Source organism: Amblyomma mixtum, chromosome 2, assembly GCF_055824585.1.
Source record: "Amblyomma mixtum isolate Tamu chromosome 2, ASM5582458v1, whole genome shotgun sequence".
Lineage (NCBI taxonomy): Eukaryota > Metazoa > Arthropoda > Arachnida > Ixodida > Ixodidae > Amblyomma > Amblyomma mixtum.
In genome coordinates this window covers 84,777,522-84,795,407 of record NC_143013.1, presented here as the reverse complement: position 1 = coordinate 84,795,407, position 17,886 = coordinate 84,777,522, and the positions used below count along the sequence as shown (strand labels likewise).

At 47.7% G+C, this 17,886-nt stretch overlaps 1 protein-coding gene and 1 long non-coding RNA gene across 5 annotated transcripts in view; both read right to left on the bottom strand.

The window, feature by feature from the left end:
* Moe (moesin) overlaps nucleotides 1–11,679 on the bottom strand; it is a 129,008-nt gene extending 117,329 nt beyond the window's left edge. For 2 of the 4 annotated variants that reach the window (XM_089572089.1, XM_089572093.1), the window contains exon 1: nucleotides 11,522–11,679. The gene's annotated coding sequence lies outside the window, so the exon portion shown is untranslated. Of the gene's footprint in view, nucleotides 1–9,091; nucleotides 9,150–11,521 lie in introns of all 4 variants that reach the window. The other 2 variants (XM_089572091.1, XM_089572092.1) reach the window with 2 other exon arrangements.
* Nucleotides 11,680–12,781: 1,102 nt separating this feature from the next.
* On the bottom strand, nucleotides 12,782–13,789 carry LOC149359978 (uncharacterized). Its single transcript, XR_016288816.1, has 2 exons — nucleotides 13,527–13,789; nucleotides 12,782–12,925 (listed from the first exon to the last, which is right to left on the bottom strand). It is a non-coding gene; the product is annotated as an uncharacterized LOC149359978 (long non-coding RNA).
* Between the last annotated feature and the right edge of the window lie 4,097 nt (nucleotides 13,790–17,886).

The window sequence follows — 17,886 nt, the reverse complement described above, 5'->3', positions numbered from 1 at the left end:
CGTCGACAAACCGTGGGACTTTGTGCGATTAGTCACGTTGATACACTCACGAGGCAAGGACATTTTCCACCTCACAGCGATGTGTCGGCGGACGCTAGATTATTTTGCTGCGCTGGCGTTGTAACTCTGAATCGTACGAGACAACGGATTGCATAGAGAAGACACGTAGTTGTCTTTTTTTTTATTCACTGAATATCTTCATCTACAACAAACACGCAGGTTGGATAACCAGTCAGCTAATGGTGCGCGGGCTGTAATATTTGGTGACGTCAATTACGAATGTGGGATTGCCGAAAATGGTGTGTTTGAAGAATGCCTTTCAAGTTTATAAAAGACGAAAAAGGTGGAGAAGGTTAATAGAAGAGACAACCTTTACTTAAAGGGCCACTGCCCAGGGTCCGGACATTTTTGAAAAACAAGCCCACTGCATAGATGAGGCATCGAAGATAACCTCTTCAAAATACTAGAGCCATGCGCGCCCCGAAAAGCTGCGAAAATTCAAATCAAAGCCCGCTCGTTCTTTCCTTCAACAAAAACGGCCCGCCCCACTACTCTGAACCCCGTTGACGTCATGGGGGGTTACTTTCGCTAAAGGCACTCCATTGGTGCATCGTTCTGACTGACGGGAGAAGGTTGGGCGTAGCCTTGGCGTCGCGTCGTCTGCACAACGCTTTCCGCAGCGCCTTGTGTTCTGGCTCATGCCTACAAACCCGCATGAAGGAACAAAAAAAAAAAAAACTGCGGAGGGAGCGTGCGGCGACAGCCTTGAACCCTAGCCATAAAAAGTAAAAAAAATAGTAAAACTGAGGGAGTTTGTTCGCCCCCCCCCCCCCCCCCCCCGCAGTGATCACGTCACGAGACGCTCTGCGTGCGCGCTCCCTTCTGAGTTTTTTTTCTTCTATGCAAGCCCCCCAAAACAAGGTTTTAATTAGTAGTGCAGCAGAGCCTTTCCCTCGCTCGCCCACTTGACCGCTCCGCACAGACACCGCTTATCCTTCATACATCTTGCGTACGCCTTGACTCCAATGAACGACATGGGCTTCGGAGCGGAGAAAAGACACAAACACACAGAACACAAACACACATGAAGAAAAGCAAACGGGCGGTTGCCGGGCCCGCACTTCCCCGTGTGTTTCGAACAGAACCGACTTCCGCCCCTCCGCTCGTGAAGCGGTGGGGAGGCCTAAAAAAAATGAAAAGGTGGCTCGCTAACTGGGAATGACAAGACAAACAGATGTATGAAAGGATGCGCTCGCTAACAAGTCTAGGTGGTCGAGCCGATCGCGCCTCTCGATCGTTCAGTGTGCGCGCCCGAAGCGCCCCCCCCCCCCCCCCCCCCACCTCCCCTCGAACAGACCCAGCAGCAAAAACCAAGAAAAGAATTCTATTGAAGGCGGGGCCATGACGTACACTGTGACGCACTCCACAGACACCACGCCTCCGGCTTAGGTCGGAGAAGGAAGGGGTGATTTTGCCTTGCCGAGCCTACTCGACGAGGAGCGGGAGAGAAGAATTTCGAGGAGGGAATGGAAGGAGAGGAGGCTCGCTCAAAGAGAGGTAGGAGTGTCTGCTGCCCGGGGGTGGGCAGGGGCCCTTTAAGCGAGACCTATGATGACCTGAGCTAACAGATCAAGTCTTTCGCTGTATAGCGAAGTGTTTGTTCAAACGCACCCTAACAACACGAAGATCTCACTTTTTTGTCGCGGTTTGAACAACCTGTGGCGAAGCTGGCGTAGTTAGCATAGAGAGAGCGAGGGAGGGATATATATATATATATATATATATATATATATATATATATATATATATATATATATATATATATATATATATATATATATAATAAAAACGTAGACCAACGTTTGAAACGCTTGAAACAATTTATTGACGTTTCGACCGTGGAACGGCCTTCGTCAGAAACGAAGGCCGTTTCTGACGAAGGCCGTTCCACGGTCGAAACGTCAATAAATTGTTTCAAGCGTTTCAAACGTTGGTCTACGTTTTTACTACTACATACCGTGCCAAGATTTTCCCCTTTTTTTTGCTGCATTATATATATATATATATATATATATATATATATATATATATATATATATATATATATATATATATATATAGGAAGAAGGTAGGCAGGGATGTTAACCATGAAGGGTGTTCCGGTTGGCTACTTTGCACTGGGGCTGGTATAACCAGTGGTACAATTAAAATATGATATGACTGCGCGCTGTAGTAGACAGAGCTAGAGAACGTGACAGAACGTGTTTCATCATACACCGAAAGTATTTGGTTGTCTCCATTCATATAAGCGTATTCTAACTACCTTTAGTAATGATATAAATACCGTACGGTAGAGTCTTAGTTGAGATAACGGTAAAGGAAAAATGCCAAGGAGATATCGTGAAAAAAGATGGCATCAAATTCCACTTCCACGCAGCCTCTCATCCTTTGCTTTTTCTACTATTACAGCTATTCCATTCTACAATTAAAGAATTCCGTAGTAGAGCTGCGAGAACTGCTCCAGCCTTTTCACTTCTGGAACCAGACGCCTTGCCGGAAGTTCGGGCTGCAGACGACGCGAATATTCGAACTCCAGCGCGGCGTACGTAAGAGACGGGGTGCGAAGGAGAGCTGTTTAAGGAGAAGTGTCAGGAATTAAGTGCGCGCCACTCGAGGAATGAAAAGAAAAAAGAAGAAAAAAAATCTAGGCCACACTTGTTCGCGTACGCGGCACACGATGCGACGAACCGCCCGAGTCGTCCCCCGCAGGTCGTTCTTCACACCACAAGAGCGGCAGCTAGCTTCAGGCCGGCGCGCAGCCCTCAATCACTCGCAAACGAACGCTGCCCACACAGCGAGTTCTGCCAAGTTCTCCGCGCGCCACGCAAACACGCCCCCCTCCGACGACGTTCGTGAATCGCCGGTTGTCGCCGACCTGGTCCCCCACCCCCCTCCATCCATTCTGCTCGCGCGCACACACGCACTCGACATAGAAGCGCACTCTTTGGCGGTAAGGTGTACAAACACCGGACTGGGCCGAAACGGCAGGGCACTGTAGTAAAGCTGATGCACCTGCGTGCAGCCTAGAGTCCGTCTCTATAGCTACGAAGCACCGTTAGCCGACCTGTCTGCTCACGTGGTACAACGCTCCGTGCCTGTTGGTGAGCGTGTGTGCGCGCGTGGTATTTGCAAGGTGGCCGCTAGTTCGACAAAGAAGAGAAGTAGTGGGCACAGTAGCGGGATAGTAAGAGAGAAAGGAAAGGGTGAAAAAAAATAAAGAAAGCCCGGGTGCGATGCTCTTCCCTCGCGACAGTGCTTCGGCGAAAGAGCAAACGGTAACAGCACCGTGTATAGTATAGCGGTGTAGTGCTGCTAGCTTTCTTGTTTTCTTTTTTTCTTGTTCTCTTCTTCTAGCACCGTGCCATGCGCATGCGTGCAACGCGGTGTGGGCTTCGTTTTCGCTTCCCTCACCCTCTTCCCTCCCTCTCCCCTGGCGCTCCAGCGAAAAGGGAACGCGCCAATGGAATTTGGACGCTTTCCTCAGCGGCGGCGTGGCGGCGGTGAAGCTCTTCTACCGACACAACGTGTCGCGCACCTTGCCGTCGCGACCTGGATATTTCTCTCTTCTTTTCTTTCTCTCTCTTCCCTCCCCCTCACTCACACATTCGGCGGAGTATTTTCCTTTGCCTTCCTTTCTACGTTCTTTCGTTCTTCCATTTAGCCGAGCGGCTCGCGGCGGCCAAGTAAAGAGCGATAGGCTCGGCTCGTGTACAGATTCCGTAGACTTCTGCACGGCTGGCACGACAACCGTGTCCCGCTTTCATCGCGACCCAATCAATGCTCGATCAGATTGCCCGTTAACTGCGTTGCGGTGCGCCGATCACGAACATTTAACACCTAAGTGATCCTATATATATATATATGAAATCAGAGTTTGAACACTTCAGCATGAATCGCACTATTTTTTTTCCCACAAAACGAGAAAACGTACAAACGAAGGCATGCACTCCTTGTAAAAGTAGCTCCGTGTGGGTTTTCGAGATGGCTGTCACGAAACGCCACGGTTACGCTTGACCGCGGTTACGCTAACCGCAGTTAACTCTGCCCGTGTAACATGTTTACGCGTCTTCGAGGTATAATAAGCTCATAGAGAGAGATAGAAAAAAAGAAAACGTATTAATTTTCACCAGACATACCGATGTGCCAGGACGACACACTCCGAGTTCTGTCTATGCATGTATACAGTATAAAAAAGACGAAAGGAACTCTATAGAATAGCGTAGGTTGGCCAGCTTCCAGGCTTAGCATGCATTTGTGTACTTCAACGACGAAGCGGCGACGTTTGCCACGAGCGGTCACTAGAGGTCGTTGACACGGATTCATTCATTACGTGGGGGTACTTTTTCCCCAGGTTTCTCTGCTTCAACCGAACCGCTGTCCGTACACACGTGCACACGCACATATATACGCACAAAACGTGTGCCTTCCACCCGGCCACATTTCAAGAAGCCCACGCAAGACTCTCATCCTAAAGGAAATCCCTTTTGCGGATGCGTAATCCACTCTGTGACAGTCTGCGCAGCGCTCGTAAGCTCATATGCACATCGCCCGAGAAGCCCCTCAAAGAAACGGCTGAAGAAGAACCTACAGAAAGCCAGAATGAAGGATAGAAAGAAACAGCCTAAGTAGAAAAAGAAAGAAAGAGAGTGGAAGAGCGAGAGAAAGAAAGAAAGAAAGAAAGAAAGAAAGGATGAAAGAAAGAAAGAAAGAATGAAAGAAAGAAAGAGAGAAAGAAAGAAAGAAATGGAGCAGTAGAGAGACTACGGGACCCACTCCTGCACTTAACTGTAACCGCCTATATGATTTGACTCGAATTCAGAACTATAGTTACAATAAAGCACAGTAAAGTACTGGCTATATATCTGGCGGTGCATGCACAGATTACGTTTTCTTGAGCTTATATTATATCTTCTTTTCCAACGAAAGAAGGAACGAAAGTAGCGTCCACCGAGATCGCGTGCATTACAGGGGTTCTCGTGTACGTCTTGCGTCGGGCGGTCGTGTTCGGGTCAGCGCGAAGGGCAATGAGAGCACCCCTCCACAACGGGGGCAAGTCGGCGCACCTCGATCTTGTGTCGTGACTGTCTCCTCGCGACGACAGTGAAGCAACAGCAGCTACAACAAAGTCCAAAGTGCGCGCCGCCGAGGACACCACACGATGAGAACCGTTAGTCGCAACGACTCCCTCCTCCGCGGTCGCGGCACTCAAACGGCCGCTGTCCCAGACAGCGAAAAAACCGGTGCGGCCCGGTCACGATGTGTCTGCGTGCGTGCGTGTCTGCGCGCCTTTCCCAGAGCGCTCAATGGCGCTTCCTTCTTTATTTCTTCTTTTTTGAGTGTCCTTTTTTTGTATTTTTGATAGTAAATCTACAAGCATTCACAGTGGTGACGATATACGAGTTAAGCACCCACGCACATGTCTATGTGCAGGTGTGGGTTTTAAGCTGAACTATATTCGGATACAATTTCAGTCTGCGGTGAAGCTTCGCGTAAATTCATGTCCCCCCCGCTCCTCGCAACCCACGCGAAAAGGAAATACCAGTCCGTTGTCCAAGCTTCTCTTTTTAGCTAAACAAAAGCTATTCACAAGACGAAATTGCACGGGCAAGAATTTGATGCCTCTGACTCTTGTGCTTCATTATTAGTTCGCTGCTTCTGTTGCCGATACTTTCTCAGCTAAGAGGTCCTTTTTTTTTTTTTCTTCAGAAGGTCGTAGGAAGGCGCTAATTAAGTGTGTCACGTCCTCCAGAATAGAAAGCCGCTCTTTTAAAACAAGCCGCATCGACGAGCAGACGGTCGTTTGTTCCTCTTGTTTAGAAGTTTTTAGAACGACATCGAAACTACCGGTTGTACATATAGTGGATCACTTGATATATACCTTTCACACTTGCGTTTCAAACTGTATAGCTAATCCCTTGAGCGCAATCTGAACTTCTGCTGTACCTCGTGGGCCGTGACAGCTATACTTGAACTTGACGTCATTCAGCAGTATTGACACATATCGATCAGTTCTAAGTACCAGAAAGGCGCAGACAGCCGCTTGTCACGACCATCCCAATGGACATTGAAACTACCATGGCCGTCCGATGAACGTCCCATGGACGTCCCAAACGTCCACAAAACGTCCATGGGAGTTTCAGTTCCCACTGAGGTGCGCTTGGAGGCTTCGAAATGCCCGTTCACTCAGCAGACGTTCACGCAGCGGCGAATGATCGCGCAAAACTACCTCCAGACACGACACCGTCAGCCCTAAAACTGCAGAAATTGCAGCAACCGCCTCCAGTGCGCGGGCAAGCGACCATAAAGGTTGTCTTTACGGCCCCCCGAGTAGGCGTATAAGCGCGCGGGGCTTTAGTAGGCGAATCGTAAAGGAGCCCCTTCCTTCGCCGTGCTCAGAAGACAACGCCGACGCTGCCGACCGACAAGGCGGTCTAGCGGTCACAGAAAGTGCATGCGCGGTGGAAATCGCAAACTGCTGCTGCGCGCAGTAGATGACCGCACCCTGACCACTGCCTAGTGAGTTCAATCTATAGTGCTCCCGCAGAAGAAAAATACACGTGTATATATACAAGGGCCCTGGAAAATGCAGAGCACACTGCGTGCCGTAGACAGGGGAGTAAAGAGGGCGTTTCACAGTATTCGATACGGATTACTTTTTGACACGGCAGCGTTAAGGCTCCCGTTATCCAAAAAAAAAAAAATCCGGTGTCGTCGGAGTCGTCGGTGCCAGCGTTGTGAGCAGAAAATTGACCGAAGAAGCAACCAAGGTGGGCCACATAGGTCACGTGATCTTGTGGCGTCATCACAACCTGCTCACTGGATTGCGAGCAAAATGACCACCGTGGTAGACAGTGAAATTAATGGCCCAATGAACACTGAAACGCCAATGGACGTCCGCAGGACGTCCAGTGGAGCTTCAGTACCCATTGGGGGTAGGGTGCGAGGGGTTGCTTGAGAAGACCAATCTGGGTTGCACAAGCCACACCGGTGGCAGCACCTGCCATCGCAGGGCAGTGGCGCATCGCTTAACCGCTGCACCACTGCACCAGCAGCGGTACGGGTACTCCCGGGGATCTATGAATGTGAAGCCGGGAATGACCAATTCCGTATATATGGGCATTAACCAATTGATGCTAGCGCGTCATACCCTTAAGGCGGAGCTTAAGTTTCCCCTCCAATCTTTTCTTCTTGTATTAACACCTGCATACCACCACTTTTGGTATTGGGTTATCTGACAAGGCAGATACCTCATTCAAGCATATTCGTGAATGTGAACGTATTAAGTACATAATATGTTCTTATTAACTATCTAATTATTACTGTTAATTAATATCTGTTCAATAAATTAAACACCCTGCATTGCAAGCAAAACGCACACATCGCTGACGTTAAGACGAGTTCTTAAAAAAAAAGTAGCTTGCAAACTCCCGATCGAGACAGTGAACAATAATGAACTATAGTGGACATTGTGAAGTGCCGTACAGCACATTGCCGTGGTAAGAATTAAAAGACCAATTTATATTGACCGAGGTTGATGTCGAGGTTGTAAGCTTTTGGCGGGGCTAAGCCTAGCGTAATACTCTGTGGCAATTGATCCACTGCAGCGGCGCTTAAATGATAATTAAGGCCGAAAATTAGTGGCAAAGTTCTGTGATCTAGCAGTCCGTCGCCACCACTCACATGAGCATCCGTGGTCACCACTGGAAATCAAGATGTGACCCTGTTCACGGCATCCACAGGAACCGCACAATAATAGTGCAAAAACCACCTATCAGCTAATAAAGAAGGCACCTCAGTTATCGTTTTCATGTGAAAGATATGCAACCTCGCTTATGCAAAACATATCAGTGCTTATAAATGTCGCTCATATGTCACGTATTCAGAGGGCTGAGCTGAGCGCGAGGGAGTTGCCCTTGCCTTTAGTTGCTGCGCACTTTTATCGTAGATGCAACAAAAGTCCATGCTTTCATGGTCGCTGGGGTACACGCCCTTCACATGCATACAACGTTAGTCACAGCCCAGCATAACAGAATGAGGGCGTGACCCCCATGCGCACCGTAGTGTTTTCCTCTATTTCTTCCTTAATTTAATTTCATAGATGTCAATGATTTTAGCCAGTGGGCAATCTAATGCACGTATACGCCTCCGTCCTATACAATGGTATCACCGGCACGCATTCCGAGCTTACGAACCTGATGCAGTGATGTCATCGGTATACGCCTTTCAAGCTCTTCGATGGGTTTCACGTGCCCAGGCAACACAGGTACTACAATTCAGAATCCGTGTAAAATAATAATAATAATAATATATAGAGGGAGAAGAAACGCACTTCCTAACAGCGGTATATGTCATGAGCGCGTCAAGCAGGAAGCAATAGCTAGCACCAGACAGGCCAGACAGCATACACGCACGGTATCCAGCTGTCTACGCAATTTCCCATGCGTCGATGGCATAGCGTAGGAAGTGTACGCGTATATTAATCTTTTAGTCGTTCGTGCAACAATGGCGGCATGCGGCATATATAGCATGCCGTTGGCGCACATATGCAAAAAGGCAGCAGGCAGTGCGCCAGCAGGAAGTAGTCAGTACAGAGGGCCACGTGACCAGGGAAACCACGACGAAACAATTCTGTTAGGGAAGGTCGATCGCACTGTTTCAGGCCCAGGACGCGAGCCGCGCTGCGCAACCTTTCCGGCAAACGCGGGCTTGCATCCTGGCGCGGCTGGCAATGCGCCTGCCGCGCCATCTCTATAGCAGACGACGCGCGCCGCGCGCGCGGGCTCGTCGTCTGCTACGCGCGGATGGGACGTCTGACAAGTCGCGATATGATGGAAGTTAACAAGACCCACGAAGAGGACACAGCTAGTGGCAGTGGTATTAGCAGTGCGAGGCTGTCGCAAAGCGCGCTGCCATAGCCGTATATTACAGTTGTAGCGTCATGCGACTTCGTTCGCCTATTGTGTTGCACTAACCTAAGCCGAAAATGAAATTCCGCAGCTTTTGATGAAAACGAAAGAGTAGAACGACTGACCGAGATGAAGAAGAAACAGCTGTTGGTCCTCAATTCGGTCCGTGTCAACCACTGCTTCCTGCACGGTGTCAACGTTTTGAGAAGCGCCGCAGGTTAGCTAATTTATAAATGTTCGCACCGCAACATTTAAACACGTTCTCTTTTCGTTGTACAGCCCCAACAAAAAATTTTAACATCAAAATTTTCAAATCCTCAGTGGTCTACCTTTCTGTGGACAGTGAGCCCCGTGAAAGGCGTAAGAGACAAAGTGGAATTCCGTACTCAAGTCACGGCAAAGCTTAGATCATGGTTACAGTCATATACCCGCACGAAACAAAAAAAAAACTGAAAAATAGTGGACTATAAACGCAAAAAAAAAAGTTTCAAGTCATCCTTGAAAGCAAGAAAATTTGACACTATCGTTCCGAAGAGCTAAAGCTCTGCCGTCAGCGGCCAGCTTTGAGAAACGGAAGTTGGACGCGAATACAGCAAGCATCGAAATATACCCAGACTCAACGTCGCATAGTACGTATGTACAATTAAGGCAGCACACAAATTCTGCACATGTGCGAAAAGAAACCTAGCGCACGGCTGCGCGCCACTGAAAAGCAATGGGCCGTGGAGCCCGACCGTTTTTTCCTCCCTGGCGTGCAATACACGACGGTTATGTGCCCCGGCGAGTCCACGGAATGACACGCATATCAGCCCCAAGCAAGCGTTGCGGGCACACCGTCCGTCGCGCACGAACTGCGGCGCGCATTCATCACGGAAACTTGCGCGCTGCTCATGCATAAAGGCGCCGACACCAAAATTACGCGGAAGAAATTAAACGCACAGGTCGCGCGGCCTTCGGAAAAGGGTGAAAGCTGCATCGCATGCTGCCAGCTGCACGCGAGCGTGTCATCATGTTGTCCATGAGATAAGTAGTAGACTCACTAATAGGAGTCGTTCTTTATTGCACTGCCGCGAATGCAACTCCGCCTGCTGTTCTACCTTCCAGGGGGCGCGTGCGTCGGCAGTCGCAGGCAGACGTCCGTTTCTATGTACGCGCGAACGACGAAGGCGTAGTACGGACGGAAAAATTCTTTGAAGTCTAAACGCTACCTCCACGTTTGAAAGCTTTGTGCCGAATTATGCATCTATTCGCGTTTACACGAAAAAAAAAAAAACAGGAACCATTAGCGCCAATGAAACGACCGTCCTCCTTTTCGGGAACGAAACGTAGATCGCGCTTGCGTTTTCTTTTGGCACTATAACGACTCCTCCAGGTTTCGCCCACTGGTAACTGTGAAGTCTCATTTGCCGAGCTATTTTCTTGACATACATCCTCTCTGTGTTTCCCACATTTGTAGCTACGCTACAACGCACGAGCTCATTCTGCCGCAATTACTGAGTCAGTGGCAAAATTCCGCAGTCTTTCGAAAGCCCTTTTCTTCTAACGGACCACCATTTGCGAAAAGCTTTATGGCTAACAGGAAAAAGCGAATTAATATGTACAGGTGTTCTCCAAGTGCAGCGAACATTAACACACTTGCGTGTAATTGAGGAAGGGAATTAAACATTGTGCGTGATGCGCGTTTTTGATGATACCGAAACTTTGGAAGCGTTATGCCAATATTTAAATAAATAAAATGTTGACAGAAAGCAATGAGGATCCGAAGGAAACTGACATAAAACAGGGCTCAACTGTACAACTGCGTGAGAAAAATATAAATTTACCAACAATTTAAAAACAAAAATACGACTACATCTTTTTGGACTTCCAGCTGCAAGAAGCGTTTTAGATGTCGCCGTAAAATGACGCGTCAAAATAATATTGAGCAATATTGTCAGCTTTTGATCGGTATGCTAGCTAGGGTACGTCAAGTACTGTGCGATCACGTGAGCTAGTGCGATCACGGGGAAGTGGATGTTACGGGATGCTCGTTCCAACAAATAGGGGCGTGTTCCCGCATCCGTGTCGCCTCGTCGCTGGTGGGAACGATGGACTAAGTCTCGGTGCAACGCACGCATCTAGCTGCGCCCAACCGAAAACGCACGAAAAAATAAATAATCCGCATTCTGTAATCTCTTCATGCATTTGAATGACCTCCATGATCGACAATTAACTGTCTATGAGCACATAATCAGAGTGCTAAGTGTTGATAAACATAAACCTCGTAAGGGAACTTTTTAGCAAAAACAGCGAATTGCGTTTTCGTCGGCTACTTGAGTAGCATTGTCTTCGACGAGTTCTGCTAAAACTTGAGGAATAAGCAAACTCCCATTGCAAACGGGCTGCGCGCGGCCAACTGCCGCCGTATGCCGCAACTTCGCCTGGGCACGTGACGCAGAGCGCGATATTATGCCGCACAGTATAATATTCATTTTCCTTTTCCAATATAACGAAATGAGAACAACTGCAACTCGGAGAGTAACTCTCGCAGTGGCCGGACCAAAATGTCAGCTCACCGGTTCGGATCCACGCAGCAGCCCTTGCGCCGTACAAATCCGATTAGGAGCTGTATCCTCTCCGGCGCTCCCCTCGTTGCACCCTGCGCGAGCCGACCGCCGCACACTTCAACGTCGCGCCACAAGGCACTGTTATCACACGGCGCGCGCCGACTGCCCCAGCCGGCCCAACGTGATGGCATGCCGCTTGGGGGCTTTACTTGCGCGCGCCGCCGCCAGGTTCGCCCCAGTAGTATTACGGACAAATTTGGGCACTTAACTTTCTGCAGAAAGCGCTTTCCCACTGAGGTGTTTAGAATCTTCTTAGTTTGTCTGCTGGCCGCTGCACCGCATCGCATTATTTTTCTCGTAGACTATGAGCGCTGTAAGTAAACCCACCGTTAAACTTTTGGTTATCCAGCAGCGCCACAGTGATAGAGCGACCACTGCGTCATACCATAGTCCTTCAAAAGCATTGAAGGACTATGGTCATACACAGGGCACGACACACACAAAAAGAACTTTTTGTGTCCTCCTTGGGCACGACGTTTTTAATAAAGGACGTGTTTCAGTCAATCGCTGTAGGAGTAGCCAGAACTCAGTTAAAGAAAAAAATATGATCAGCGCTCTTGGAAACAGCGCAGCTTAGACTACCATGCATTTAAAGGACACGCCTAGCAGCAGACGCTCCTTCGGGCAACGTCCTTCGGGTGGTGGTCTGATGTGGTTACGTTACGAGGCCTTCGAATGCTAGCTGCTGCAGCAGCTGTCACGGTAACTGCAGGGTTTGACCTAGCTCAACTGCAGGGCCCCTGTTCCGTTAACCCAGCACTGACCTACTGAAGCAGCTCAGATGAGGCGCGGCACCGCCAAGGCGGACGGGCGCTGAAGTACGTACTGTACATGTCAGCTGTCCATTTAACAAAGTCACAGACCGGAAAAAGTGATCGACTAAACCTCTTGACAACCTCTTTGTCACGTACGAGCCTATTTCTTTCATAACCGCTGCTTTTGGTGGCGGCTGAACACGGCCCAAGCAACCACCGATATCCTTCGGACGGCCGACAGAGGTCTATTTCGGATGTTCTGTACGTCCGCTGAACATCCGCAAACAGCCGGTAGACGTCCGTCGGCCGTCCGAAAGGTGGCCAAAGGTATACGGTTCGCCCGCCGACGAACGTCCAGTTGAGTACGTCCATTGGCGGATCTTTCTCGAATATTCGCGTATTTGGTGCATGCGTGCTTTTTTCACTCCGCGCAATGCAATAAAACCAAAAACAATTTGATGCATAGCACGCATATTTTATTGTGGTTGATGATACATCAGCAGAGCAATGGGTTACATTCGGAAAATTTCTTAAATGTGACTCTTCAAATGTGGCAAGCTTGGGACACACATCCGTAATCTTCCCACCCACAGGATTTCTGAAATAAAAAAGAACGCGACAAACATCAGTCATGTGAAACAAATGGCACAATGCAGTAGCCCAAGTAAAAACATTGGAACCAATTAATAGAAGTGTTTAACGCTGCAAGTATAACAGACAATGCACTAACAAACACCTCAATAAGTATAAGGCAATAACAGCTCTCACTTTTCCACACCATATTTGACAATGTATCTGTTCTTTATTTATTTTCATGGGCCTCAGGGCACTAACCTGCGCAGCACTGTACGCGACTGTGCACAGAAAGCCGCTGCGAACCACTGCGACCTCACGTGCTTCCTATGGTCTGCCTTTCGCGCGTTGTCACTCAGGCACAGTGAACATAGCGATGCCTTAAAAATTAACAAGATGCGAAAACACTCCGTCCCGCAACTTTGAAGAGGAGTGGGAATTAGTCGCGCGAGTTGAGGGCTCCCGCAGCTGTGTGATGTAGGCTCCTGAAAGTGTGAGAACAGCACACACACTTGGGGAAGCCAGCTACTCGCGCTTACTGCTCCCATTGTCCTGTGAACGAATGTTATATGAGCATGCTGCATTGTCCTAGAAGCAAAGTTCCAAGAAGTGTACTGGATACATACCTTCGTAGGCAATCACATGTGCACTAAGCCTTCTTTACACCAAGGTCGACGCAGTACGGGATTCCGGTGTTCCAGAAGAGCTTCAGGCGCTTCCCGTATCTTTCGAATTGCTTAAGTTACATACTACTTTCGTCCACAGACCGAACAAAGCCACACATTATAATAACAGAGCTATAAAGCTCTGCGCGACAACAATACGCGGCAAAACAACAGCGCTACGGAGCCGTACTGATGGATTGGATTGGACTGACCGCGAAGTGACATCAGGGCTGTGGCATGTTGCAAGTTGCGCGTCCGCGCCGAGGGTGGCGCCACGGTCGAAACGATTGCAGCGATCCTGGTATCGGCGGTAAACGCGGCTGCAGTTAAACCTAATAAAAGTGAAAATTTTCGACCACTATCAATAATAAAAACATGCTTATGAACTAAATTATAACCAGCCATAGGTATTAAAAATAAGATATCAAAGAAATTAGTTGCGAAGATGACGACGCGGGTAACGCGGCAGCAGACGACAAGCAGACGACGCCCGGTCAGCCGCGCAAGCGAAAACGGCGACGTCGGCGACATTCGCTCTGCAGCAGCGTCATTGGCGGCATGTCGAGCCACACAGTGAGCTTTTCTTAGAGTTTTTATGCTAAGAACTAGCACTGCAGCATATTATGTTGTCCCTAGCCCAACGCACTGTGATTTCTTCTACACGAGTCAAAGGTTGAAAATTTTCGCTGCCTTTCTCTGCATGTATTTATTCATAGCCACAGACTGATACGTTTCAATACATGTCAGATGTTTTACTTCCCTGCTATTTACCTAAATCTCTTACAAAGTCGCGTACAAACCTATATTTAGTCATGTAGCATTTTATTATGCATACTGTACCTACCTTGATACCTTTTTTTTTGTCCCTTATATATGCTCTGTGCCTTCATTTCTTCTAGGTTTACACAACGGCGTTTTTTTATTTTGATTTTTTAGGATGCCTGTTACTGATACTGCAATGTCACTGATGCCTAAAATAACTTTTTGAACATCGATTGTCACTGCTGATCTCTTTTAATAAAGTGTTCTTTGTACAAAACCATTTACGCTTTTCGTTCTCGAGAGAGCGCAGCTGCTAAGCAGTCGCGCCGCTCGCCACCATGCACCATGCTACATCAACAGACACATCGAAATACAAAAGCGAGTGAGCAGATTCCGTAAGTACTTAGGAAATCAAGCGTGAATGCAGCGCGGGATCAGTTAACCACCAGTATTTCCAAAGCTTGGATCGAGCTAGCGGCCGCCAGCACCAGGAACGCGCGAGTACAGTGCACTGTAGCGCGAGCAACCGGCCAGAACCAGCCGCCTAAACGCGCGCCGCCATATTGGATTTTTGATGCGTTTACCGCCTCTCCCAGGTGCCGCCACCATCGACTTCGAAAAAACGTCCCCATTGGCTCTATGAGTGTGTCACTCCTTTGGTGACATCTATGATGATGGTGATAGCAGAATGAACGGGAGTTTTGATTCTTACGAATGGCTTCAATGGCAAGTTTAGCTAGCAAAACAGAGGACATGTCGCAGAACTCCACTAATTTGGAGAAGTTTTATAATTATGAAACTAGGCATTGAGTTCTTGCAAAATTCTGCAACACCTGCTTCTCCTCTTAGATAAATTTAGCTCGTTGGAGGCTCTTGCACTGCAGGTAGGAGTGGAATCGCACCAATTTACAAACATCTTCGCGTCAAACCCTCCAACTGATGCAAATAAAACAGTATACATACACGAAAGACGCGAATATTCTGTGAAATAAAAAACGTCCATACTCATGGCCTGGGAAAATACTCGGCCGTACATCCTTCGGACGTACACCTCGTCTCTCATGCGGATATACAAAAGTGGACACTGTCCGTACGTCCGGCGGATGTACGAATACGGACATCCGAAATCAGATTGTGTTCGTACGTCCGATCTCGGCAAAGGACGTTCGGATCTAGCTCGTACGTCCGACGGATATCTGTGGTTGCTTGGGGGGAGCCGTGAGGTCGTAGCACGAAGCTTTTTTCTTCGTTTACATTATTTGAGGGCGCGTGTGTTCGCGTGTGTGTGAAGGAACGAGGTCAACAGTCACCGAAAGACCATGGGGAATATGTTTGTCTTTATGCTAATGTCCTAATCAATGGCATATTATAATAGGTTAATTATTTTATCGCTGAAATATAATTAATTGATTAGAAAGCAGAAAACAACCACCTGCCGCCGGCGGGTCCGGACCTACATCCTATGTGCGCGTGCACACACACGCACGCGCACACACGCACGCGCGCACACACGCACGCGCGCACACACACACATACACACTATTACAGCTTAGCCCTTTTTTCCAGAGAAAATTCATTTTAAAACCAGGCTGCTACCATGTAGTTTCTTTGCCTTCCGTGAAAGCGACGTCAATGTTATAGCACTCGATCATGTTGCTCAATCTGTGTGCGGAATTCTGTCTCACTCTTATAAATTGTCAGCTGAATTCAAATTGTTGCTAAGTGCTCTAGCTTTATTAAATTAGAGTGGCAAGGATCTAAATACATAAATCTTTGTTATTCAGTCCCTTGTTGGTCTGATGCATAGAACATGCCGACCTGCATATCTATGGCTTCACCACAGACAGAAAAGGATGAAAATGGCAGAATTGTGACCTCGGCCTTTTTGGGAGCACAAGCGAGTTTCTATCTGTGTCTAGACAAAAAGCATGCTGATTCTAAAAGAGAAATGATCAGGCTTGAGCAATTGGATGCTGTGAAAAGCGTAATTGAACGAGTGAGGGTTTTGAAAACTCACGTGATTACTCGGCAATTTGTTTGTGGGGTTGTATCTTCAGCTGTGGAAAGGGGGCCTGTATTCCAATTTGTGTCTCTTTCAGTCAATCAGGTGTCGCTGAAAGGACGTTGCATCTAGTTTAGCCTTGTGTTGTAGTTACGTCTAACTTGCTTACTGGCTTGCAGGCAGTGAGATAGAAAAACAATCTTTCCAGTTCAAGTTTGAGTCCATGTAGGGAGAAAACTTTTTTTCGTTTGAAGCCGCTAATGTTTGGATGAACCGATGAGCAAGGTAAGTCTGAGACACCCCATCTGGTTTTGAACTCTGTTCATGGCCATGACTGAATGCTTTTGTTGCAGTTTGTTGTTCATGGCATCATTTTTAAAATGAATTACACTATAAATGACAAGAATAAATGTCTGTGCTATATCATAATGACAGTCTGGGAAAGAAAGGCAGGATAACTACTGACTACAAAAGAGATATTCTTATTCACATTCTTATTCACAGTGCTTGCATACCCATCCAGCAACACTTACACTTATGAACATGAGCCCAGCAAAAAGTTGCAAAAGAATCGGTGAAAATTAACAACCGAATTATAATGGTATAAATAAAGACAAATTTGGTAGTCACCACTTGTCCTGTCTCTTTTCTACTGCTATTTCGATGCCTTTGATGCTGCTATCCAAAAGAAAACCAGTACTTACATCAGAGTGCATACCCAGCCCAAAACTTTGTGTTGTTTAGTAGTTTTGCTCATATGTGTTTGCTCTGAGAGGCAAGAAACAGCTTGTTTGACATTTCAGCCAGTACACGCTTTAATTAACTGCTGTTGCAGTTCCTGATGTGCTTTACGATATCATGGTAGCCGCCATGGTGGCTCAGTGGTAATGGTGCTTGGCTGCTGACCCGAAAGATGCGAGTTTTATCCCAGCCACTGCGGTCGCATTTCGATGGAGGTGAAACGCTAGAGGCCTGTGTACTGTGCGATACCAGTGCATGTTAAAGAACCCCAGGTTGTCCAAATTATCCAGTGCTCTTCAATACAGTGTCCCTTACAGCCTGAGACGCTTTGAGACGTTAAGCCCCATAAACCAGCCAATCATGATATTGTAGTAGACCGTTTGTGGGGATGATGGCAAAGTGGAAGATTGGGCCAGCAGGCTATTTCCTATAGTAAGGACAGCAGAAATGCATGCTTTGATGATTTGTTTCAAGTAGCGCTGGTGTCATTTCGTTGCTGCATTGACTGCCACGTTTACGTGAGTGTTTCCAGAAATGCAGTCATAAAAACGGGGCAGGATGTTTGAAATAGGAATAATCAACCTAGTCAACCCAATTTGCAATGCTTACATAAAATAACTGCAGATAAAATACCTGTGTGCCATGAAAGCCCCCTGAAGCATTGAGCGATGCATGCACTGCATATGTCGAGTGACTCTGCTCGTCTTGTTCTGTGCCCTTCCTTTGTTTTTTGTGCAATGTTCCCATGGATTCAACAGAGTGATCAAGAAGTTGCTCAACCTAAAGTTAAAATCGGCGTAGTTTGTTGCTACTACA